At 37.1% G+C, this 27350-nt stretch overlaps 1 pseudogene; it reads left to right on the forward strand.

Moving 5' to 3' along the window:
• The first annotated feature begins 7777 nt into the window (after positions 1 to 7777).
• LOC113645419 overlaps positions 7778 to 27350 on the forward strand; it is a 28098-nt pseudogene continuing 8525 nt past the window's right edge.

Raw genomic sequence — 27350 nt, forward strand, 5'->3', positions numbered from 1 at the left:
TGAGTTTGGTGACAGTACAGTGTATTACAGTAAAGCTATTGATTTTTAAAAATTTAGAAAAATCATAAAAAATAAAAAAAAGAGATTTCTCACAAATAAGTGTTTTAGTACATCAATTAGGACATCAGTGATGTGTGTTCTGAGTTTGATGACAGTACAGTGTATTACAGTAAAGTTATTGACTGTTTTTATAGTATTCGCTTTTCGGGTTTTGCACTTTGCAGACAGTCCCTTGGAATCTGTTTCTCAGTTCTCTGCACATAGAGTCTTGTTTATTTTGTCCACCGTGGAGGAAAGCTGATTTTGAGAAAAATTTGGTTTTAGCTGCCTCTCTACATTACTAAGATAATAAAGAGGTGTTATTTGTGTAGTAACACCCTTTAGTTCAGGAGCTATTGACTCGGGAAACTCGAATCTGGGAATATGGGGCCAACTTTTCTTAAGTCTCTGAAAGTGTATTTATTCTGTAAACAGGTGGATCTAAATGTGTGTTTCATTTTCGGGGAAGTCGAGAAAATTCAACCTGTCAAGAAACATTTTCAAATTTCCTTGGGAAAAAAGTAAATCCTGGTTACCCATAACCAGACATCTCAAGTGTTCCGGATGTTCCAGGAGTCTCCCGCATTTTGATAGCGGCTCCCTGATGCCGCAAATTAGTTATCTCCCGTTATCTAGAGCGAGCGAGCAAGAACGCTTGCGCTACAGAGTGGGAGGGGGGAGCGAGAGACCTTGCGTGTGTGTGCTAGTGTGCGCTTGTGTGTCATTAAGAGCATGTAAGACAGAGAGCATCCTGATTGGCCTGTTTCGGTAAGCCAACCAATCAATTGTCAGTGTGGGCGGGGCTTTTATCTCTTCTCCCGTACCGAATTAATCATTGTTGTCGCTACTTGATCCGTACAGCAACACGATCGGTTCCGCGCATGTGCGAAATGACGTCACTTCTTGTCATCGCCGACCACAGTTTCGGAAATTAACGCTATCCTTACCGTTGTCATAGCACTTTATTCGTATTGCTCGTTTAATGTCTGTTTTGTGTGCAAGTTTGCTTACTCTAACTTGTTTTTATGCTATTGTTGTCCTAAGCAATCACTAAAATTTTTTAAAGTCATGTTCTTTGGTGAAATATTATATCCTTGTCCTGCTTCTTTTATTTTAGTTTTATTTTTTATTTTGGGAAGGGGGGTGGACACACACATGTGACATGCACACATCACACTCATACACATATATAATTTTAATGTGTTTTGTAATTATGTTCCTCATCCACAGAATAAAGCGGACTTTGTTTATGTGCAGCCCCAAAAGGCACTACTTTTGCCCCGCCCCTGTCAATCATCACACCTGCACTAAAAATGTATTTGTTGATGTGTGTATGTGTGCGTGTGTGTACAGAACCTGCGCATGTTGGAGAACCAGTTAGAGAAAGCACAGCTGAAATGTCAGGAGGCTGAACACATCCTGTTCACCTGCAGGTAACATACACATTCACATGGAACCAACTGATGAACTGATAAGTAAAATACAGAGAACGGGTTTAGATTACTTTCTGAAGTAAACAGCACTGGATACAGGCTTCAAAACTTTCTGTGCCAATGGAAGAAGGAGGTCAAGACCTGGTGGACATTAAGAGTCACATGTGAGCAGCTCAAAGACTGCTGTACCTTAAAGGTCATAAAGACTTGGACACAAAGAACAGGTTTAATTCTGCAAAAAGCAGCCAACATTGGACTGGACACTTATTTTTACTTAAAGGTGATGAGGTCAGTCTCTGATGAGTCTGTGTGAGATTACACTATTACACTATATAGAAATGGACTGTGTTGTGAGGGAACTGGATTTCTGATAAACACTTAATTTTTAACCTCACGATTCAAACCGGACTTTAATCACACCCTGTTAAGATGTTTAGCCTGTAGGCCTGTTTTTTTTTTATTAAATTAACTGTTAATGACTTTGTAGACACTCTTTTCTTCTTCTTGCCTAACGCATTTCACTAATGCGATTGATCAGGGCTATGACAGTTTTTTCAATACATTTAACAAGTTTCCTAAACTCTTAACACGGTTAGCACAACATCTGTCTTTGTAGGCTATACAATTAACACATTTCTTGTTGCTTTGATACAAAATGCATACAGTTAACAACAATTTAAAATGCTTGAACTTATTTTACACACAAGCTTAACCAAGACCAAAATAATGTCATTTTACATTCTAATTTACAAATGCTTTCACAGATAACATCATGTTCTAAACATAACGTATATAGGCTTAAGTCAAAGTCAACAGCTGGTCATATTGTGAATTGAAACACAAATATATTCCCTGTATTTTATTCCATTGCTTATGAGAAACAGCTTATTGCAGTTATGCAAATATATAAATCACAGCTGACTCCCATCTCAGAACCACACTTAAATGTTGAGGTTTTTTTCAATCGCATGATCATATGTTCTAAAATAGGACTCTTTGGGCTGATCTTGTGTGGAAAAGGAGAAAGAAAGAAAGAAAGAAAGAAAGAAAGAAAGAAAGAAAGAAAGAAAGAAAGAAAGAAAGAAAGAAAGAAAGAAAGAAAGAAAGAAAAATGCCTGCACAAGGGAGATAAAGACGAGTACCAGGACAAGGGAGAGGAGTGGAGCAAGGACAAGAGAGGAGTTAGAATGCATGGTGGTGCTCAAAGAAGGACCAGAGCAAGGGTAACTGATCGAATAAGAGCTACGATCATTGACCATGTCATAAACCACGGGCAATCATTCAGAGAAGCTGGTGAACGAGTACAGCCAAATCTCAGCCGGGACACAGTTGCATCCATTGTCCGTATTTTCAGAGAAACCAACAGGTAGGATATTGCTTCTCCTAAAGCAAAGTGTAAATAATTTTACCATTTACTCTATTAGAGAAACAACTATACAAAGTTCCTTTTGAAAGGAACAGTGAGCGCATCAAAGAACTCCGTCACCAATACGTCCAGGTAAGGTTATGCAATTCCACTATTCCCCTGCAGTCACAGCCTTGTTTGACGCCCATCCAAGGATGATGTCCCATTTCCTTGCCCCTTACTCCCCTTTCCTCAACCCCATTGAGGAGTTTTTCTCAGCCTGGAGATGGAAGGTTTTTGACCATTGTCCACATGACCAAATGTCCCTCCTGGATGCAATGGATGCTGCATGTCAAGACATCACAGCTGAACACTGCCAGGGGTGGATAAGGCATGCTAAAAGATTCTTCCCACGATTCCAGAGAAGATATCAGGTGTGATGTGGATGAGAACATGTGGTCAAATGCTGAAGATTACTTTGTTTTATTTATTATAACTCCAGTGCTTTTTCTGTTTCTATATCTTGCAGTAATGTATCTGTAATCTGTATTTTTTAACATAAACTATACATTTTATAAAGCTACTCTGAGATGGTGATTCATTTTTTGTATTGAATTTCTGCAGCAAAAGAAACAAAATGCATGCATTTACTAAACCCAACAAAAATGTAGAGAGGCTTCAAAAGAAACTACAGTGCAAAACACAATCTATGATCAATACAATATACTGTCTATTGTATAAGGGCAGACCTGACACATATAAGGACAGACCTTACACATATAAGGACAGACCTTACACATATAAGGGCAGACCTGACACATATAAGGGCAGACCTGACAGATATAAGGACAGACCTGACACATATAAGGACAGACCTGACACATATAAGGGCAGACCTGACACATATAAGGACAGACCTGACACATACTGTATAAGGACAGACCTGACACATATAAGGACAGACCTGACACATATAAGGGCAGACCTGACACATATAAGGACAGACCTGACACATATAAGGACAGACCTGACACATATAAGGACAGACCTGACACATATAAGGGCAGACCTGACACATATAAGGGCAGACCTGACACATATAAGGGCAGACCTGACACATATAAGGGCATTAATTTAAACAGAGAACAGAAATGTGACAAAATAGGGGGAGAAATGAAAACAATAATCCAGGGATGAGTGGAAGAGTGTGTTGCTTATTTAAACAGGTAGCGACAGGTGTGCTAGAGCTTCTGCACTGAGAATGTTGAGGCTGGATCAGGGAAGTTCAAGGGTTGTGTCGGGGAAAAAAAGCATAGTTTTGAATGGAACCAGACACCCACAGCTTCCCGACAGTCTGAGGATGTGTTTTTCTTTTTTTGGGAAAATGATCAGTTCAAAGTAAAAATTTGTGTAAGGTGTTAGCCCGATAGTTTAGATGGAAATACTCTGGTTAAACATTTACAGCATTTATCCTTATCCTGAGTGACTTACATCTCTTTTCTTTTACACAACTGAGCAATTGCTTTTTGAACTGGCCTTGCTGAGGGGCCCAAATTTAGGGTTCAGGGCCTTGCTCGGGTGCCCAAACCAGTCGCTCTTTGTGAAGCACGGTTAATATAATCCCCACAAGCTTGTGGGGCCCCACGCAATTGTGTGCTTTGCGTGGTGGGTAAACACACCACTGCCAAATAGTACATTTTTGCTGCACTGTGAAAAAATGTTTGTATTGTACTATCAAAAAACTACATTATTGTTCTACAATAATGCTCTACATTTTTGTTGTTCTGTAAAAAATAAAAAATAAAAAAATAAAAAAACAGTTCTACTGTAACCTTTTACTGTGTAATCGTTTTATTTTCTGCTTCTAGAAACCAGACCTGACAGCAATGCGCACCCTTGTACTACAAGACTTACTGATTCTGCTTGATGATGATCCCAGTAACTTCTACAACACTTGATTTGTAAGTTCTCAAAGCTACATCTTAAATAATTACAGAGTTGTGAAGGAATTTACCTTTTTACAATTTGCTGGCATATTACAGAGAGACTAATATAAATATTACTGTTACCGTTTTTTTTTCAGTTGCTAACAAGCATTGTTCAACACCGAAACCACATTTTCAAAACTCTTCACACAGTCTGCATTACCAGCATGCATGTTGGCCAAACAGTTAATCTCACCTACTAAACTCACTCAGACCAACAAACACTGGCAACAATTCTCATTCAGAAAACACATTTTATTCACAACACACTGACCTAAAAACCACTAACAACAGGAAGCATTACATAATTGATGAACTTTTCTTTTTTAAAATTTCAATGATTTTCCACATAAATCAGCTCTTCATATAGAAAACTGTAACACAATCTCACTTTGTTGAAAGCATTTGTAACACGAATGAATCAGAAATTAATCAAATTTTCATTTTTTTATATGAATATAGTACTTGAAAATTATAACCAAAAGGTGAAAAAAGAGGGAACAAACCCCAGGGCTGGAATGATAATAAAAAAGGGAATAAATAAAATACATTCTACACATTACTGTAACATGTGTAGTTGTTCATTATAGTACATTACAGTTCTAGTCTGCTCTCTCTTGCATTTGGCCACAAGTTCTCATCAACACCATCTTCCACCTCCACACAGATAAAAACTCCTCTATGGGGTTTAATAAAGGGGAGTGTGGAGGCAGGTATAATACTGACATCCTGGGATGTGCCGCAAACCACTCTGTGACTGCAGCAGACTGGTGGAATGCCACATTATCCCACACAACAATGAAAGAAGGGGAGTTTGATGCCCTTTGGCTTCACTCCTCTGCTGGCACAAGTTGAATATGTAGGTCATTTAGAAATGAAATGAGCCTCTCTGTATTGTAGGGACCAATGAGTGGTTTGTGTAAAAGCAAACCTTCATTAGACATTGCTGCACACATCATAATGTTAGCTCACCTTTGGCCTGGGACCTCCACAGTCGTTCTTTGTCCCATTACATTTCTTCCCCTGCGTCGGTGTTTACATTTATTCTCCTGCGTGCATTTACTAAATGAGCACTGTGCTACGTCCGAACTGACCTCACTGTATTTTTTTTAATAATCAATTTCTATTCTGTTCTTAAGTGTCTTAATTAATTTTAAATAAAATTTCAAACCTTTTTTAATTACTTGTTTTTATTGTTGTGATTATTTTTTATGATAGTTTTACTCTCTTTATGTAAAGCACTTTGAATTACCATTGTGTATGAAATGTGCTACAGTATAAATAAACTTGCCTTGTGGTGTCATAGACTAGATAAAATGATGGAAAAATGGAAAATTTGAACCTGAGAAAAACTTTGAAAATAACCATATTGAAGCGTCTCCATGCTGCAATAATAATAATAATGATAAAAGCAAAGTTTTTCATTGTAGGGACATATCTTTATAAGTACAATTTGACTATTATTTGTGTCCCCCTTCAAAAATTGCTCATGCGAAAATTTATATCCCCCCCCCCCCCACACACACACACTGTTAAATTAAATTTACGCCCATGTCTACCAGCACTCTCTCCCGAATTTCCCGCAGTTTTATTGCATTGTTGGCAATTACAATATCCACAATGGCAATTTCTTGCACATCAGAACAGATTCTGCCTCTCCCTCCTCTCATGGGCAACCTTTGGATCCTACAGTAAATCACAACTATTACTGTATTGTTTTGTTTTTTTTAAAATTGCAATTAGGTTGTAATGATTATTTTTTTAATTTTTGGCTATAAAATTGTGAATATTTTAAAATAATTACTGCATAAATGCTTGGAATTTGCCATCATTCTGTTTTGAATGTGTTTTTAATCTTTTTGAATGCAGTGTGTTAGCATTACAAAAATGTGCTGAAAATACACAGTATTTTGCATGTTGTGGAGTATGAATGGGAAAATAGTTCCTGAGTTTTGAAAAGTGTGGTCACTGAATGCATTTTGTCTGACAGCAATGAAAAATGGTTCACAGTTTGGTCAGCATTGACTTCTGTTTCGCTGACAGTGTGAAGAGTTTTGAAAATGTGGTTTCAGTATTGAACAATGTTTGGTAGCAACTGAAAAAAAAAACTGTAATTACATATAAGGTTAAGTATGGGCTGAATACAAAATTTGGCCTTTTAGTACAAGTATTGTGAAATGATCAGGCCTGTTGTGAAGTGAGCTGCCAAGAAATGTAATGTTTAATAGTAGACTTTGCATATTTTATGCAAATTTATGTTACAGCCCATAGGTTTTGGAAGTTCTAAGTGTGTGTGTGTGTGTGTGTGTGTGTGTGTGTGTGTGTGTGTGTGTGTGTGTGTGTGTGGGTGTGTGTGGGTGTGTAAATGCTTCAGGGCAGTAAAGAGAAGGAAAAAAAAACAATGTCCACTCAAAAGTATTTATTTAGTGTATACATTGGTCCTGTAACAACTACAAGAGGATGAAGGGGAACATGAGGGGTGCCAAAACAAATAAATACAACAAAACACAGCTAAGTCATTTTATCAGCTAGGCTAATTATCTAACAATGGCCTCTGTATTTTCTTGCAATCTTAATTTTCTTTATAATATCTATGTATACATTTAATTATAGATCTTAAGTGATTTATGGTAAGATGAAAACACAGTTATAAGATGCACATTTTTTCTTACACAATGTATAGGAGCAGATCGCAGTAAAAAAATAATTTATGAATTGATTAAATAAAACTCATCAACATTTCCAAACATTACATTAAACTCACTAAACAATGAACTAGAGTGTAGAGTTTTAACCATTATTTTTTATAAAAAAAAATTATAAAATGAATAAAAGGTTAAATTTTTTAAATAAAAATGAATTAAAGGTTGATAACAGTTTAACTTTGAAGCCGGTTATTATGGTTTTATGGTACCCTTTTTGAGCTTACTGTACTAAAGCTATTAAAGAGAAAAATCTGAATATGTGAAACTTTACCACAGTCTCATTTTTAGAGATTTGCGAGTCAGCTCTCAACATTCAGCCAAAGAGCCGATTCAAAGAGTCGACTCATTCCCAAACAACACATGACCTGTTGTGATCAGACAAACACACGACTTCTCCTTCCTAAAGTGAAAGAGTTTTTCTCTCAGCCTCAACTACATTTTGTGGAGCAATTGGAAAAGTCAAGAAAATAGGGCAGAAACAGAGGTGTTAATGTCACACAACAAGGACCGTTGACTAAAGGTGAGTTAACTCTTTATTATAAATGACTTTATATAAGAAGAACACGGATATATTGTAAATAAAAGCCGTGTAAATCAGCTGTGTGAGGTAGAGTGCAAGCTTACCTGTAAAACAGGTTTAACCAGGTTTGTATACAGTCCTTTCAGTCTCCTCTCTTCAGTTGTTCATAAACAAATCATACAGAATGTTTGTACAAAATCACTATAGTATACTGACATTGTGTTTTTAATAGATTTCTTTACATTTTGCTCTCTGAAAGTGTATTTATTCTGTAAACAGGTGTATGGAGTGAATCTAAATGTGTGTGTGTTTCATTTTCCGTGAAGCCGAGAAAATTCAACCTGTCAAGAATTAAAACATTTTCAAATTCAATACCTGGGGGAAAAAAATTAAATCCTAGTTACCCATAACCAGACATTCCAAGTGTCCCGGATGTTCCGGGAGACTCCCACATATTGATAGCGGCTCCCTGATGCCCGCAAATTAGTTACAATCTCCCGGTATCTAGAACGAGCGAGCAAGAGCGCGCATGCGCGACAGAAAGGGAGGGGGAGCGAGACCTTGCGTGTGTGTGTGTGCTAGTGTGCGTGTTTGCATCATTAAGCGCATATAAGACAGAGAGCATCCTGATTGGCCTGTTTCGGTAAGTCAACCAATCAGTTGTAAGTGTGGGCGGGCTTTTATCACTTCTCCCGAACCGAATTAATCATTGTATCTAGAAACAGGAGCCATCATGGCCCATGGCAGAGGGAGAGAGCCCCAATAAACCACAGTATAAGACACATTTTACACCATCATGGCCCATGGCAGAGGGAGAGCCCCAAAAAACAGTATAAGCAGGCTGCCAACTTTTGAGTTCAGCTTAGAGTGAGATTTTGGGTGGCGGGGCTTTGGTTATGGGGGAGGGGCTTATGGAGCGCATGGCTTGGTGTTGGAAAAAAATACAGTGATCCCTCGAGATACGAGTGCTTTGACATACACATTTTTGGAGATACGAGCTGTGATTCAACCAAATTTTTGCCGTGAGATACGAGCAAATTTTTTGAGATACGAGCATCCGAGCCGCCCCCGCCGAAACAAAGATCCCCAACAACCACGTGTGCTCTGTTTCCCCTGCCTCAGTTTCCCGCGTCTCACTCGGTTAAAGCTGTCTTTCCACTGCACACGACAAAGGACGGCCGATTAAACAGAAGTCATTCATTTCCTACGGAGAGTCGCAAAGGCGCTGGGTGAGGTGACGACCATCTGCAGATCCGTAATTTTCGGATCCGTTTTGAGCGTTGGATCCGTTAAAAATTTAAACTTGTGCAACTTCACCGCATCTGATATGCCGACAGGTTTTTATTAAAACCACCGGCAGATGTTAGTGAGTAAAGAGTGACAAAAAAGGCAAAAACAAGTGAAGAGAAAAGCGATAAAGAAAATTAAGCAAAATGAATGTAAAGAAAACAGAGATTGTAGCAAATAAGTTCAGTTAAGAGAATTTCAGTTAAGTTTGTGTCAGGACTCAACCCGGACTTTTGGCCACGTGCTGTTTTTGTTTACCTTCTTCGTCACGTGTCTGCCCCGCCTTCGTCTGCCCCTCCCTGTCTTCACACCTGATCCTTATTGTGTCATCGTGTCTTTTTATATTTAAGTGAGCCGCGTTGCCGAGTGCAGCGCGGAATCATTAGTTACGTTTACCCCTCGTCATGGCTAGTCTTTAAGTGTCTTCATTTGTATTGCTTTTGTTATCGTCTTTATGTCGTTGTGTTTATCATTTATTAAACCCCTTTCCTTTGAAGCTATCCTGCATACGGGTCTGTCTCCTTCCGCTTCCGGTTGTGACAGTTTGTTAATTTTAGTGAAGTTTAGTTAAGTTCCATTTAAGTGTAAAGTAGCATTGAGTGTACAGTAGCGAGCAAGTGAACGAAAGTGAAATTGTACGTACGAGACAAAATTCCGCGTTTACTCCTCCCTCAAACTCCGTGCGCATCTTCCGTAAAGTAAAACCAGTTTATTTTTTTTTTAACATTCTCTTTTATTACTGTATGTTTTTATACAATATTTATCATTTATAAACTGCACATTTTTCATTTTAAAAACACATACACAAAACAACTGAAGTGGAATTTTGCAAGCTGGAAGGATTAATGGGATTTCAATTCATTTAAACGGGGAAAATTGTTTTGAGATACGAGCAATTTGAGATACGAGCAAGGTCACGGAAAGAATTAAACTCGTAGATCGAGGCATCACTGTACAAACACAAAATCCTTGCATTAGCAGAAGTGTATTATGTATATATTGATTGTCAAAGTATTTGGTATCTGTACAGAATTTCTTGGCAGATTTACATTACATTTAATTTTCACAAACATTTTACAGAAATAGGTTTAACATGTGCTCTATTGTAAGTGTAAGTGTATCTGGACATGCTTGATGAGTTGTGATTGATATAAAGAAAATCATTTTAATATGGGACGTCCCCGGGCGCCGCAGCATAAATGGCTGCCCACTGCTCCGGGTGTGTGTTTACTGCTGTGTGTGTGCACTTTGGATGGGTTAAATGCAGAGAACAAATTCTGAGTATGGGTCACCTTCATTGACATTCTGTTCTTAGAAAACAATAATTAACATTAACTACTAGGCATGTCCAGATATTTGTCATCTGGAAATGGTTTTGTACTGTTTTTTATGATAAAGTTATGTAAAATAACTGCTTAGTGCTGCAAAACAAACAACTCTGCTAATGCTAACTTAATTCTATACAAACTATATAACAGCATAGGCCTATTAGTTACAACGCTCTCAAGTTTTGAAGACGGGCAAGCGTGACATCTGCGCATCTGGGGGAGTTGTTTTGTTTGGTAAGGATCACTGATCGCAATTTAGCCAGATACAAAGTATTTGTTTAATTTCCATTTATTAATTTGCGTGTGTATGTGTGTGTGATGGTGGTGTTTATTGTAAGTGTTTGTTGCCTTTTTGGACTCCTTTATCATTTGTAATGTTGACTTCCATTTAGGAACAGTTTGGCACAAGCCCAGCCATTTTAGGGTCATAATTGAGGACAATGTCCCGTCCAGAGACAAGCTGTTTCGTGTATCGAAAATAGATGGCGGCCATCATGGATTTGCACTTCCAGGGTGGCAGACACTGCTTTAACATGGCCCCTTGCCGGATGGTTTTGTCAGCTTGCTCTGTGATTCATCCAGCCTTGTTCCTGTTCTGCCCTGCCTGGTTTGACTGGTTTTGCCTGCCAGGATTATTGGCCTGTTTTCACTCTGTGTTTTTGCCTGTCCTGTATTAACCTGCCTGCCGGTGTACCGGATTATTGGCCTGTTTACTACACTGAGTGTTTGCCTGCCTTGCCTGATTATTGTGTTGAGCTCATTAAAGACTTTAGTCCTGCATTTGAGTCCTCCCTTCCGGCCAACCCTGACATAAATAGTCAAAAAGTTTTTCTGCGTGAGAAATACAATGTGTGGTGGGAGAGCGTGACAAAAGACCAAAATGCGTGACTGTCACTCTCAATGTGTGACACTTGACAGCCATGTAGTTACTAGCCTAAACTGGATGGAGACACGGAGCGTTTTTTTTTCTTTCTTCCTGCTGCACGAGTCTGCGGGAGAATATGGGGGTGTGGCGTGAGTGTGTGAGATTTGGGTCAATCGCGTGAGTCTCACGCTGAATGCGTGAGAGTTGGCAGCCTTGGTATAAGACCATCATGGCCCATGGCAGAGGGAGAGAGCCCCAAAAAACCACAGTATAAGACACATTTTACACCATCATGGCCCATGGCAGGGTGAGACAGCCCCAAAAAACCACAGTATAAGACACATTTTACACCATCATGGCCCATGGCAGAGGGAGAGAGCCCCAAAAAACCACAGTATAAGACACCTTTTATGCCAGAATACACAAAAGTGTCCCCCTGAATTATAAGCATTAAACATAATGACACACGCTGTACAGTTTGTAACAATGAGTTCAGCATTGCCCATGGCGGGGTAAATGATTGGAAAACACGTGTTGACGTGACTTCAACACGTTTCTGCTCATGCAGATTTTTCAGGCCGGCTAGTTGCCAAGGCTACATGAAAACATCAAACTCCTTATCCTGTTTAACGTTGTAATGGAATATAAATAAAAGCAGTTAAACTATACATAAATAGCATAAAGTTACTGTCGGGCGGAAACCTAATATGTCCAAATTTTGTCAATTTCATATTATTTCACATATCGATGCAATTCAATAGTCCCCATGTGGGTCTGTTACTTTTACAAGTTATTAACCAATCTAAAGTCTTGAAAATAGCTTGAGCGCAAATCTCTTAACTCCATTGAACACATCAACTGTCTGAGAAATCTCGTAACTCCACATCTTCTTCACTCCGTGGGAGAGCTTCCTGGCATGCTATTTATTACTGCGTATTATACATGTTCATTGACATTTTAAAATGTTTCTAATTTAATATTTGAATTAAATTAAATGTTTTGGATACCACTATTAAATTATTGTTTTTTTTATTTTACTGACTTTAAGTCAGCCTACTTATAGACCATGCCTCTCTTGGCACTGTGCATGTAAAACACTGTTTTTTGGACACTAACAAGTGAAAATCGTTAGGTTAGATATATTTGAGTAGGCCTGTTTTGTTAAAAATCGATAGCTGTAATGCTTCTGTGCAGAAAGAAACCTGTGAGCCACGAAGGTAAGTTTGCGAGCAGATTAGACTAATTTCCATCTATTAGACAGCCTAAACAGCTTATACTTATTTGTATTGCATCACTTATAGCTCTTAAACCTTTAAAATAGAGTCTAGGAAGATGCATGTTACAGTCATTAGCTTTGGTTAACTATTGAAGCCTTGTCTCTTGTCAAAAGGCTCAACGTGACCGCAGACTTTATTGAACACTGCTGGCAGCAGCGACGTCTGTGTCCGTACCATTCTTATCAATGACAGCATAATCTCGCGTGACTTTGGGAAAATGTGTTAATGTTGGTACACAACAGTATATGATAACAATATAAGGTATAATAACAACTTTAATGATACAATGTTTAATAACTCAAAAAAAATATGCCGTTTTTTTTAATTTCCTGAAAAATAATGGTTTTGGAGATACGAGGATTCCGCCTGACAGCGACGATAAGCAGCTTATATAAATAATAAAAGTGACCTACATATTTTAAAATATTTAACAAATAATTGGGTAACACTTTACAATAAGGTTTATTAGTTAACATTAGTTTACTACATTAGTTAACATGAACTAATAATGAACTGCACTTATAAAGCATTTATTTATCTTTGTTAATGTTTATTTGAACATTTACAAATACATTATTCAAATCTTGTTCACAGTTAATGCACTGTGAACAAACCATAAACAGCTGTATTTTTATTAACTAACATTAACAAAGATGAACAAATACAGTAACAAATATACTGCTCATGGTTATTTCATGTTAGTTAATACATTAACTAATGTTAACAAATTAGACCTTAATGTAAAGTGTTACCAAAAATTGCATAGGCCTATAGAAATGTTATTATACAATTTTATATCATTTAGGGACCACAACATGTTAGGGAGGCTAAGCACAGGGAAGGCTGCTCCAATATACTGTATCTCAGTTCTTCCATTCAGATAGTCTCACTGAAAAGGTCTTTGGGAAAAGATTTTGACCATCTGCTCAACTAATGGCAAGCCTTTAGGTCTTATTTTGAGTCACATAGTAAGAATCAGAAGTCCTTTGACATTCAGAAGACGTTGACAGGCCCCACTATGAAACTTTACACTTGTTTAGTCCACAATGTCACACAGTGCTTTGGTAAATTTAATTTCATTTTTAAAAACAAGGCACCAGTTCATTTTTAGTTAAATGACTGCATGGAAGAACTCCTTCATGACATAGCAAGCAGATTTATTGTGAGAGAGCAACCCTGAAATTCACTGTCCAGATGAAGAACTTTTTGTTGGGTTCTTGACAAGGAGGCATTTGCTAAGTGAGGAAGCACCCTCCACTCACAAGACAAAGCAATTCTTTAAAGATGCCAAAGCATTCTATGTCAGGAGCTTTCAAAAAGTAAAGGAAAAGTTCCCAATGAGAGACCAAATCTTGACAAATCTGGCAGTGGTCAATCCAGAGAACCAAGATGATGTGAAACCAGAGCAAATTTTGACTTTGGCAGAGAGATTTCCAAATGTGATGAAGGCAGATCCCAGAGAACATCTCCATTTAGAAATCCTGGATTATGTCTAAAATAACCTGGAAGCACTGGTGCCAAATTACAAGAATTTACCAGTCGATGAGTTCTGGGGGAAGCTGTTCAAAGTAAGATCTGTGAGCTGAGGGCAGTTGAGATTCAGGGAGATCTGTCAGCTGATTAATGTGCTACTGGTGCTACCAAATTCGAACTGTGATGTAGAAAGGGCATTCAGCGTTGTGCATCACATCAAGACAGAATTTAGGAGTCAGATGTCTCACCAAACACTTGTGAATCTGATGTCTTGCAAGATAAACAAATTCATTGACACAGAGTGCTATGAGGTTGAGGTTTCTGGAAAGTTTCTCAAATCTGCAAAGCAAGCAGCAACAAAGTACAACGAAAGCTTGCAACAAAAGTAAAAGGCATAGGATGTAGGAAATAGGCCTAGGCCTACATGTAGTTATAATAAATAACAAATAGTTGTTGTATTCATTCATTGTTCTGTTATATTTAACTGTATTTCAGTATATGTTATTTGGTGAAATGTCATATCCTGGTCCTCCTTTCTTTTATTTGATGGTGGGGGGTGTGTGGGGGGTGGCTTTGGAACACCTCCCTGAAAATACTTTTTGCAGGTTGGGATGTCTGCATAAAGAGTAAAGGAGCCAGGCTCTAACAGAACTCAATCCAGGCCAATCACAATACACCTGAGCTCATGGAGTCAGGGCTTAATTTGTTAGTCTTCTTTTAAAGTAATGCTTGTTGTCAGTCAGAACTTTAATTTGCTTCTTTTTGTTGCAATGTCACTTTTGTGTGTGTTTGTGTATGTGTGTGTATGTGTGTGTGTGTGTGTGTGTGTGTGTGTGTGTGTTTACCGGTTTGGCTCCATATTCACTGTGACCCTAATCATTATAAAGGACTTACTGAATATGGTGATAAGAACATGAGGTGTGTATATTGAACACTCAATAGTGTCACAACTCCAGCACACAGGCAGTGACTCATATAAGGGTTAAATGTCTACATTGGGATTTATTTTTTCTTTTTCGCTGCAAAATATGTAAATAGACAAAGGCATATGAACTGCTTACGAAAATTTTCACTTTTTAACTCGCAGGAGACTTCATATAACCGTAAGGTTGCCATTCAGTGCTGAACAACCTTGAACCTCATGTGTTACAACACTTGGTTCACTGGATAACACAAGGTGCACATCGAGTTTAACATTGAGTTCAAACATATTTCACTTTTCAACTATTCTACTCCAATAAACAAATCACTCATTGTGCTACATGAACACAAGATTATATATTTTTGTTTAATTAAACAATCAATGAGCAGCATTTTTTTAAATTAATTTGATAATATATTTGTTGAATATGATAATATAATTTGTTTGTGTGTTTTCTAGGAGTGTGATCCATTCCATCAGAAGAGATCAGACTCTTCAGGACTCAGCTGTGTGTTTGTGTGTAAACTTTACTAATATTTAAAGATGGAGACTCCTGATCTGGACACAGATAATGTTTCTACACCATCAAACAACTGGTAATCTACAACATCCTTGTGTTCTAGTCATTAAATATTCACATCTAAATTATTACTTTCATACTTTCAATTTCATTATCCAAATGAAAAGGATAATTTAACCAAAGGTTCTAATATTTTTGAAATCTTAGTCACTACTTAGCAGACAGAAATGCACATTATAAGTAAAATTAAGTTATTTAAAAACAGTAAAGAGTGTAATTAAATGAATAAATTATTGGCTTTGTTGTTGTGCAGTAAACCCCAGGGAAAGATGCAGTGAAATTCATGTGTTTGTATGTGTGGTTTAAGTGTCCAAATACTTTTTTGGGTAAGTGTATGTGTACTGAGGAGGCATACGGTTGGGTATCCATTTGCAGCAATTTATTGAATCAAACACAGACGAAGTCAGACAGGCAGAGATCAGGACAGGCAAAAACACTAGTATCAGTATGGGACCCCATATTATATCAGAGGACAGGCAAAAAGGTCGGGTTGGGGGGGGGGGGTCAGAACGGGAAATCAGAATACAGGAAACACTCAGAATGACAGCACAAAGACAAGTCGAGACCTCGCACTGGTATGAAGTTCAAGTGTGGTATATGTAGGGAGCAGAGATGAGGAACAGGTGGCGGTGTATTCAGAGTGACAGATGGCTGATGGGAAGTGCAGTCCAGAAGCGCGCTAATACTCCGGGGACGCGTCTCTATGGTGACGCTCGGACGGCAGCTCGTTGCTTGTGACAGTATGTTTGGTTATTGAACGTTAAACAGTTATTCAGAATCATTTATCCATTGACAAGAGACCAAGCCATAAACATCTTTTAGAGTTACATCATTTTGAAAGTGTTAATCTAGCCAAATACCACTCTTTAGTCTTCTGTGCTAATACAAGTCAAGTCAAAAAGCTTTCATGGTCAATTCAGCTACATACAGCGTGAAACAAATTACTGTTCCTCTAGTATCACGGTGTAAAATAAAACATGGAGCTATATACAAGGGGGGCATGGTGGCTTAGTGGGTAGCACGTTCGCCTCACACCTCCAGGGTCGGGGTTCGATTCCCGCCTCCGACTTGTGTGTGCGGAGTTTGCATGTTCTCCCCATGCCTCGGGGGTTTCCTCCGGGTACTCCGGTTTCCTCCCCCGGTCCAAAGACATGCATGGTAGGTTGATTGGCATCTCTGGAAAATTGTCGTGTGCGTGTGCGCGCGAGTGCGTGCGCGTGCCCTGTGATGGGTTGGCATTCCGTCCAGGGTGTATCCTGCCTTGATGCCCAATGACGCCTGAGATAGGCACAGGCTCCCCGTGGCCCGACAAGTTCGGATAAGTTAACCTAGCCACATATGTGTATGTGTATAACCAAAGAGACAGTGCAGACAGACAATACAACACACTACAGGACAGAAACAAATTATTAATGACTATTAATGAAAAGCTAACAGTCACTACTGAGTATAAAATTGTACATTCTGTTGGTTGTAACTAAAATGAAGTTCTCATTAAAAATAAAAATAAAATAGTTGGGTATATAAAAAAAGACACCAAAGTACTGTACAGTATATTGTTGTGCATTAAGCCCTCATAAAAGTTATTTAAAAACAGTAAAGAGTAAATCAATACATTATTGGCTTCAATGTTGTGCAGTAAACTCCAGGGAAAGAGATCAGAATCATCAACACCCAGCTGTATCTCCATGAAGAGTGATCGGTCTATGGAGGTTGATCCTCTGGATTTTAAAGATTTAAAGATCTCACTTCAACACAGGTAATTTCTCTTTATTGTTAATGTCACACTTGTAACCAGATAAACAGGATGGTTAAATAAAGCTAAATGATTATGATCTTTATGAAGCCAAAATGTGTCTAAAGTTAAAACATCTAAACCTTAATTTATTTTGATGGACTGTTTGACCTGAAATGTTTACTTGTGGAATGTTTCAAACTAATGACACTTGAATTGAAATTCATACTGTACATCTTGTAAGTGTGGCTTAAGAGACAAAATAGTTTATTGCAGTATGTTCGGTCATTGCAGGCTATACCACTCCTTAGCAGCATTTAGTCAGTGACAGGATACCAAGCCATAAGAATTTTATAGAGTTACACCAGAATTCACTCAGGAAATCTACAGAGCTGCTGTTTGGTCACTGTAAGACTAATATTTAAAACACTCAGGGGATATGTTTTAGATCTTCAATGTTTTAAATCAAATTCAAATTTTATTTGTCACATACAGAGTACGACATGCAGTGAAATGCATTATGTTTTCACATATCCAGGTTATTATGAGCCTGGGGTCAGCGCACAGGGTCAGCCATAGTGTGGCGCCCCAGAGCAGGTGAGGTTAAGAGCCTTGATCAAGGGCCCAATGTTGATGTCTCAGCAGCTTGTGGGCTTTATCTCTGACCTCCTGATCAGTAACCTGAAGCCTTAACCACTAAACCATCATGTCCTCTTCTTGTCTGGAGTTTTCCTTTAAAGGCTGCGCTACACAGAAATTAGCACCAATTTCAAAAGTATAATAGGAAAATATCTGTAGACTGAAAGAAATGTACTTTTATTATTAAATAAATGCTATTTTGATGAAATCCAAGTTGTTGCCTCACAGCTCCAGAGTCCACAGTGTCTGTTTGTGTGGCAACACAAACAGACAAAACTATTATGTAGCCAACACTATTATGTAGGATTCCTTCAGGTTCTCCAGTTTCCTCCCACCTCCCAAACACATGCCAGTAGGTGGACTAGTGAACATAAATTGCCCCTATATGTGATGGAACCTTTCTGACGAGATTTCTTTAAAACTATATCACAATATGTATCTGTTTAGAACACATTACCTATCTATTCAAAGTGATGGATTCAGTCACATCCCTGACAGATATATATATATATATATATATATATATATATATATATATATATATATATATATATATATATATATATATAAACATAAAATATGGAGCAGTTTCACCTCCATTTTTTCTCCAGTCTCATAATAGTTTTAGCCACAGGGTACTAGGTATTAGGCACTGTGTAAAATGAAGTTGCAAGTTTAGAGTTTAGTGTTTAAGACATGAACATAATCAGATACAACGTTTGTCGACAGTGTTCTACAGAAGACAGGAGACAGAACAGAAACAAACATCACAGACACAAGGTAAGATCAGGTAAACCAAGGTAAACCAAAATGAATGTGAGACAATGTCCATTGTTAAAAGAGCTATGCAATTAAAATTTAATTGACTTGAACAGACTGTTACAATGACTGTTCTGGTATTATAATCCTCTCTGTTGCTATTTACTGCAGAGTGATTAGATTATTAAAAAAAAAAACATACAGTAGATGAAGGAAAACACATAGTGAGAACATTATAAAAAAACTATCTGTGGTGACCAGTCAGAAAATAGTGATCTTAAAGTCTAATAATTGAAGTCCATGTCTCACCACATCTTCCTGCTTCTCCATATCACAGGCACGACCCAGAATCTGCTGCTGTAAATGAATTCCAGAAAAAGTACAAATTAAATCTGATGAAGAAGTTTCAGTGTTTGAATGGAGTGATAATAAACCTGGGAACCCAAACACTCCTGAATGAGATCTACACAGAGCTCTACATCACAGAGGGAGACAGTGGAGAAGTCAATAATGAACATGAGGTGAGACAGATGGAGGCAGCATCCAGGAGAACAACAGAGGAAACACCAATCAAATGCAATGACATCTTTAAGCCTTTATCTGAACAAGACAAACCCATCAGAAGTGTGCTGACAAAGGGAGTCGCTGGCATCGGAAAAACAGTCTCTGTGCAGAAGTTCATTCTGGACTGGGCTGAAGGGAAAGTAAATCAGGACGTCCACCTCATATTTCCACTTCCTTTCAGAGAGCTGAACTTGATGAAGGACCAGAAACTGAGTCTGATGGAGCTCCTTCATGTCTTTTTTAAGGAAACAAAAGAAACAGAAATGTTCAGTTTGGAAAAGGTTCTGTTCATTTTTGATGGATTGGACGAGTGTCGTTTTCCTCTAGATTTCCAGAACACAGTGAGAGTGTGTGATGTAACTGAATCAGCATCAGTGTCTGTGCTGCTGCTAAACATTATCAAAGGGAATCTGCTTCCCTCTGCTCTCATCTGGATCACCTCCAGACCTGCAGCAGCTGATCAAATCCCCTCTGAGTGTGTGAATCGAGTCACAGAGGTACGAGGGTTCAATGACCCACAGAAGGAGGAGTACTTCAGGAAGAGGATCAGTGATCAGAGCCTGGCCAATAACATCATCACACACCTGAAGTCATTAAGAAGCCTCTACATCATGTGTCACATCCCAGTCTTCTGCTGGATTTCAGCCACTGTTCTAGAGAGAATGTTGTGTGAAGCAGAGAGTGGAGAGATCCCCAAGACTCTGACTCAAATGTACACACACTTCCTCATCATTCAGACAAAAATCATCAGAGAAAAATACTCAAAGAAGCAGGAGAGTGTACTGCTTTGTTCATCTGAGCATTCAGGAGCATCTCGCAGCTCTGTATGTGCACCTGACCTTCATGAAAGAGAAGAGAAATGTTCTTAAACAGAATGAGGTTTCTAACAGGTGGATGGAAGAAAATACAATCTTAGTTGTACACAAGAGTGCTGTAGCTCACACTTTACAAAGTCATACTGGACATCTGGATCTTTTCCTTCGCTTTCTTCTGGGTCTCTCACTGGAGTCCAATCATAAACTCTTACATGCTTTAGTAACACAGACAGGAAGTAGCTCACAGAGCATAAAGAATACAGTTCAGTACATTAAGGAGAAGATCAGTGAAGATCTTCCTACAGAGAAATCCATCAATCTGTTCCACTGTCTGAATGAACTGGGTGATAATTCTCTAGTGGAGGAAATCCAACACTATCTGAAATCTGGAAAACAAAGTGAACTTTCTTCTTCACAGTGGTCTGCTCTGGTGTTTGTGTTACTGACATCAGCACAGGAGCTGGATGAGTTTGACCTGAGTAAATATTTCAGTACAGATAAAATAACAGAAGATGTTGTTCTGAAGATGATGCCTGTGATTACAGCATCCAGTAAAGCAATGTAAGTAAATGTGAATATAACTGTTCTACTGTTACAGTGTTAGAGAGGAACTGAACACCCTCTAATATGGACTTTGGGATGTTCTGACCTGAAGGTGATACAGAGTGGAGTTCATGTAAATAGATAAATTAGGGAATAAAAACTGCATTAATAAATGAATGATACTGAAGGACAGCTATTAAACATGTAGAAGCAGGTGATTACATTTGAGAACTTTTTGAGAACTACTTTTTGAGAACTACATTTGAGAAAGTTTTGAACTTTTGTTGTTATTACTGATCTTAATATCTTAAAATAATGATGAAGTTAATGCTGGTTTTATGTTGGATGTTTGATGTATATTAAACACACCTGTGTACCAGTTATAAAGAACCATGTTTACTGCAGTAATGACAAATTCTAATCCCCCAAAAGTTGTTCTTTATTATTAGGTTTTATAGGTTTTATTTGTGAGGATGCTCTTTCATAGAAAGCTGACTTTGCAAAGACTTCTACTCATTAGAGGAAACTTTATAATAATAATAATAATAATAATAATAATAATAATAATAATAATAATAATAATAATAATAATAATAATAATAATAATATACAGTTGTTTTTATTATTATCATCATCATTAAGAGGCCAGTTTCAGCACCTTGAAAGCCAAAGCAGTTTCTATACCGTGTTTAGTAATTTTTCATCACACTCATTTGATGTGTAAAATGACCACTGGATTACTGAGTATAGCAAACATTTATAAACAAGAAAATAATTAATTTTCTTTAATAAGAAAATAAATAATTGCTTCTGATTATTTGGGTTGCTGCAGTTCTGTAAAGAGCTTTAGGTGATGGAGCTTTTGATCACCTGAGCAGTGATTTAACTTCAAGTCAACAGGCTGCTGAGCTGCAACTTAACATTCATTAGTCTAACATTTCTTACTTTACATTAGTGTTCCCACCTTCAGTGAGGGAAAAATAAGGGACTCATCCCTAGAAAGTCTATTTCATATAATATTTGAGTTATGATATTTATGAGAAACTGAAATAATTATTGATTTAGACTCTTCTACATTCCACAGTGATATAGGCCTTAAAATACTGATGATTTATGAAATGCCTTATCATCCAAACATCCCAGTTCCCCAAACACTATATGCCCATGTGTAAATGACAATAAAAGGGACCTAATGTTGTAATAAACAGTGAGGAGTGAAAACATAGTAATGTAATGTTTGTATCTTAAAAGACATTTTTCTAACTGTTGTTTGTTCAGTACCTGACTGAAGGAGGCAAAAGTTTGGTCTCATTTGGGTTCAGATTTATTGTTGTCTTTATAGTTCATTTTGATGTTATAAAATATCAAAATAACATGAACTCTCTAAACTGATTAAATTGGTTTGTACAGTGTGCTAGCGATAGTTCTCTTTTACAATAATGACAGAATTCATAACGGTGATCATTTAACTATTTCATCTTTGTTAAAAGGAATTGTTGAGCACTTGTCAGAGATAGTATTTGAGTTAAATATATTATTTGATATTGGTCAATATTTTAAGTGTGGAAGTGGCTCATTTTTGTGGATTTCATGTAAAGTTGTGTAGGTAAGATTATTGTAAGAAAATGGTAAATTCATTATGTTATATATTAAAACATATATTATATATCTATGTAATAATATATATATATATATATATATATATACGTATATATATATATATATATATATATATATATACGTATATATATATATACGTGTATATATATATATATATATATATATATATATATATATATATATATATATATATATATATATATATATATACGTGTGTATATATATATATATATATATATATATATATATATATATATATATATATATATATATATATATATATTATGCCAATGCAGTGTGGATAAGATAGGAGTGATGTGTTCTGTGTGTACTGTGTTCAGGACTAACTGGAGCTTGTTTATGCTCCTACTGAAACATCCAGCCTTTACCCATTTTAATGACATCAACATGTAGATATTGACTACAGTGTCACTTTAACCATATTGTCTAACTGGTGTTTGTACTTTCAGTATTTATAAAAATGAGAAGGTTCAGTGAAAGCTTTGAGGACGTGTTTGATCATTTGTGTGAGTTCATTATGTTTTATTTAATTTCCTTTAGTATCAGCTGTGATTCACTTGGAGTAAAAAGTTGGTCATCTCTGGTCTCAGCGCTCAGATCAGAAACCTCCAATCTGAGAGAACTTCATCTGACTGTGAAAACTCTGTATCTGTCTGGGAATAATCTAGGAGACTTAGGAGTGAAGATTATCTCTGCAGGACTTCAGAATCCTCACTGTAAAGTGGAGACACTGAAGTAAGATCATCTCTCTGAGACTCACAATAACTCACTAAAAGCAGCAGTTATATACAGTGTTGTTTTTCACCTGAAATGTTCTGTAACACTACAACATTCAGAACAAATAGATTAGTCATTAAGTGATTTCTCTTCAAAATTACTTATGCAGTAAATAAATAAATGAGTAAATAAGAGAAAAATTATAATAATCCTGTGTCAGAGTGGAGATTGGACTCATCTGAGAGCTGAAGAACAGAACTGCAGTTGGTTTAGGACTACAACACCAACACAAAGTCATTTTAACTCCAATTAAAACACTCAATGAATTGATTTAATATTATATGATGTGGTGGTTCATTCTGACTATTCTGTTAAAATCATCACTTAAATAAAATTATATTAAATATCACCAAACTAAATAATAATCAGACAAATATAATGAATAATGAATCTCCTCATAGACTGAAAATAAATCTCGGCTAAAACAATTTGTGTGATTTCTCAGTTATTTTAAAACATTTTAATATAATATAATGTTTTACCTAATATTATTATTTATATTTCCGTTCATGATTTAACATGGACTATATGTGTAATTTTAAAAACATCCTGTGTTTGACCTGATAGACATTAAATATCATGTACACTATATTAAGTGTCCATACACACTAATATTGACAGGTGACACAATCCTATTGAATGGTGAAGCTGTGTGTGCGTGCGTGTGCGTGTGTGTGAGAGTGAGAGTGTGTGTGTGTGTGTGTGTGTGTGTGTGTGTGTGTGTGTGTGTGTGTGTGTGTGTGTGTGTGTGTGTGTGTGTGCTAAATAAACAACTGATAAATGAACAAATACTGTATGTTTCAGCTCATTGTCCTCTTTTTACAGTCATGTAAGTTCTTTTGAGTGACAGCTGATTTTGAGTTTCTTCTCAACCCTCTGCCCACCCTGTTTTACCCAGGACCACCTACTGTTCACAATCTGACAGTAATGTTTTGTTCAGTGTTAATTATACTTTATATAATAAACATATGTTGATGAAGAGTGTGTCATTGTGTCTCTCTACAGGTTGTGTAAGTGTGATGTCTCAGATGAAGGCTGTGCTGCTCTGACTTCAGCTCTGAGATCAAACCCCTCACACCTGAGAGAACTGGATCTGTCTGATAATAATCTAGGAGACTCAGGAGTGAAGAGTCTCTCTGCTGTACTGGAGAATCCTCACTGTAAACTGGAGACACTGGGGTAAGATCATCTCACTGAGCGTCACATGACCTGCTCCTCAGTAAGACACATTCTCTAATAGTGAGACTGAAGCAGAAGTTTTAGGTTCATCATCAATGTCCTGAGGAGGAAGATTCCAGTTCCTTATAAAGTTTATAGAGGTGTTAGACAAGGTTGTGTCTTGTCTGGTGTGTTGTATACTTTAGTAATAGAAACACTTTTAAACAAGTTAAGAAGTTCAAACACCTGATTATCAGCTGATGATGATGATGATGGTGGTGGTGGTGATGATGGTGATGATGATTTAATTAGTGATCAGAGGGAAATTTGATGTTGGAAATATTAAAATAATTTAAAAACATCTCTGCTACAAAAGTAAACTAATATAAATGTAAATCCATGGATGCCCATATTGTTTACAGAGTTAAACTGTTTCATGCCTTTCTATTTCTATGTGTGGAAACATTCTCACTTGAAATCTTTATTTGTGGTTTCTGTCAAAATTATTTATTTAATGTGTCTGACAATATTTTAGCAATTGTAATAAAGGGTTTTAGAATCTGTTGATGAAGAGTGTGTCATTGTGTCTCTCTACAGGTTGCGTAATTGTGGTGTCTCAGATGAAGGCTGGACTGCTCTGACTTCAGCTCTGAGATCAAACCCCTCACACCTGAGAGAACTGGATCTGTCCTGGAATAAACTAGGAGACTCAGGAGTGAAGATTCTCTCTGCTGTACTGGAGAATCCTCACTGTAAACTGGAGACTCTGAAGTAAGATCATATATTAAAACATTAATAATAAATCATGGTCTAATCTTCATCCAGGTCGTAATAATAGATAAACACATTGTGTATAAATAAAACAGTCACAGTTGTTCTTGTCAATACTGAATAAACCATTTACACTTTCACTGTCTGGTTTAAAAAATACACCAATGAACTAACAACTTCTCCAAAAACTAATTAGAGTCTGACCCTGTTTTAGGTCTGATTACTGACAGTCTGATCTTCTCAAGAAAGATCTGTTCATGTGAACTCGGATTAAAACAGAGATTTTGTTGAGATGTGAAGCAGAGAAAAGTTACAGAAAACATTTACATTAATATTTTATTTCTCACATACACAACCATACACAGTACGATACGTAGTGACATGTTTTTAAACTGTCTGTTATTTAAATATAAAATAAAATAGAATAATAAAAAAGAAAATAGAATAAAAATAGAATAGATGTAACAAATAGAAATGTAAGAATAAGTTTAATGGAGCGGAAAAATAAATCTGAATATGGATCAGTGGCAGAACAATGTGAGTGTTTTAATAAAGTTCAGATGTGTTAAATACTGCAATATATGAAATATGTTATGTGTAAAATAAACTCTGGCTGATGTATCAGTGTTTTGTATGAAAGTCCAGAAAAAGTCTAAGTTCTAGTCTTATGTGTTGTCCTGGTCTCTAAAGTGTGTGTTACTCAGTCCACAATAATACACACTGTCTACAGTCAGGGTCGACACTCGAGCCCCAGTAAAATGTTCCTGATAAATCAGTGTCTGATGATGTAGATTACAGCAGATATGTCTGAAAATAGGCTCCGTCTTCATCAAACATTAATATTTACATCATGATTTAAAACATGAAGACTGATTGTAATGTTAGCTGAAGTGAAAATATCCTGTACCCTTCAGTCATAAGCCACGCCCATCATGAGCCCTGCCCCTCACTGTCCCCCACCCTCTTTACTGTGCCCCGCTCCCTTACTATGACCCCTCACTGTGCCCCATCCCCTTTTAGGTACCCCACCCCCATGTTGTGTCATGCCCCCTCATTGTACTCCACCCTCTTTACTGCCCCCAACCCCTCACTGTGCCACACCCCCTAACTGTGCTCCTTTTTTCACTTTTCTCAGTAGAAATGTGGACTTGCAGTCAGATGATAATTAATAATCCCACATTGTATCTGAGGACTGAGGAGATGTAACTACCAGACTAACACTTATCACTGTGTTAATGAGTAGTATGTGAATGTGGATTTAGATGAATGACGACTTCCTGTTTTACACATCTGATTTATTTGCCACAGATTTGATCAATAATGTTAAATTGTTAACTGCTAAAAGAAGCTTTTCTTTTCTCTTCTCATTTCTAAACTCTTCTAAAACTGGATGTGATTTAGTCATCAGTGAAAGCTTTTTGAAGTGATTTATTCATTTAGACGACTAGTTAGTTAGTTTTCTTACAAAAATACTAGTTGTGGATTTAAGGTTGTTTAGCTAAAAAAGTTTACATGTGTAATTGTAGTAAAGATCTTTACAGTGAAATAAAATGTAAAACTGAAATAATAAAATGATCTGCAGCACAAAGTTACATTCATGTTTCTTATATCTATCAAAGTGATCAAACACTAGAAACGTCCTTGTGTACAACCAGTGAAGAGTGTGTCATTGTGTCTCTATACAGGTTGTTGGGTTGTGGTGTCTCCGATGAACGCTGTGCTGCTCTGACTTCAGCTCTAAGATCAAACCCCTCACACCTGAGATACCTGGATCTGTCTTTTAATAATCTAGGAGACTCAGGAGAGAAGATTCTTTCTGCTGTACTTGAGAATCCTCACTGTAAACTGGAGACACTAAGGTAAGATCATATATTAAAACATTAATAATAAATCATGGTCTAATCTTCATCCAGGTCGTAATAATAGATAAACACATTGTGTATAAATAAAATACAGTCACAGTTGTTCTTGTCAATACTGAATAAACCATTTACACTTTCACTGTCTGGGTTTAAAAAATACACCAATGAACTAACAACTTCTCCAAAAACTAATTAGAGTCTGACCCTGTTTTAGGTCTGATTACTGACAGTCAGATCTTCTCAAGAAAGATCTGTTCATGTGAACTCGGATTAAAACAGAGATTTTGTTGAGATCTGAAGCAGAGAAAAGTTACAGAAAACATTTAC

The sequence above is a fragment of the Tachysurus fulvidraco genome, chromosome 19, assembly GCF_022655615.1.
Source record: "Tachysurus fulvidraco isolate hzauxx_2018 chromosome 19, HZAU_PFXX_2.0, whole genome shotgun sequence".
Classification (NCBI taxonomy): domain Eukaryota; kingdom Metazoa; phylum Chordata; class Actinopteri; order Siluriformes; family Bagridae; genus Tachysurus; species Tachysurus fulvidraco.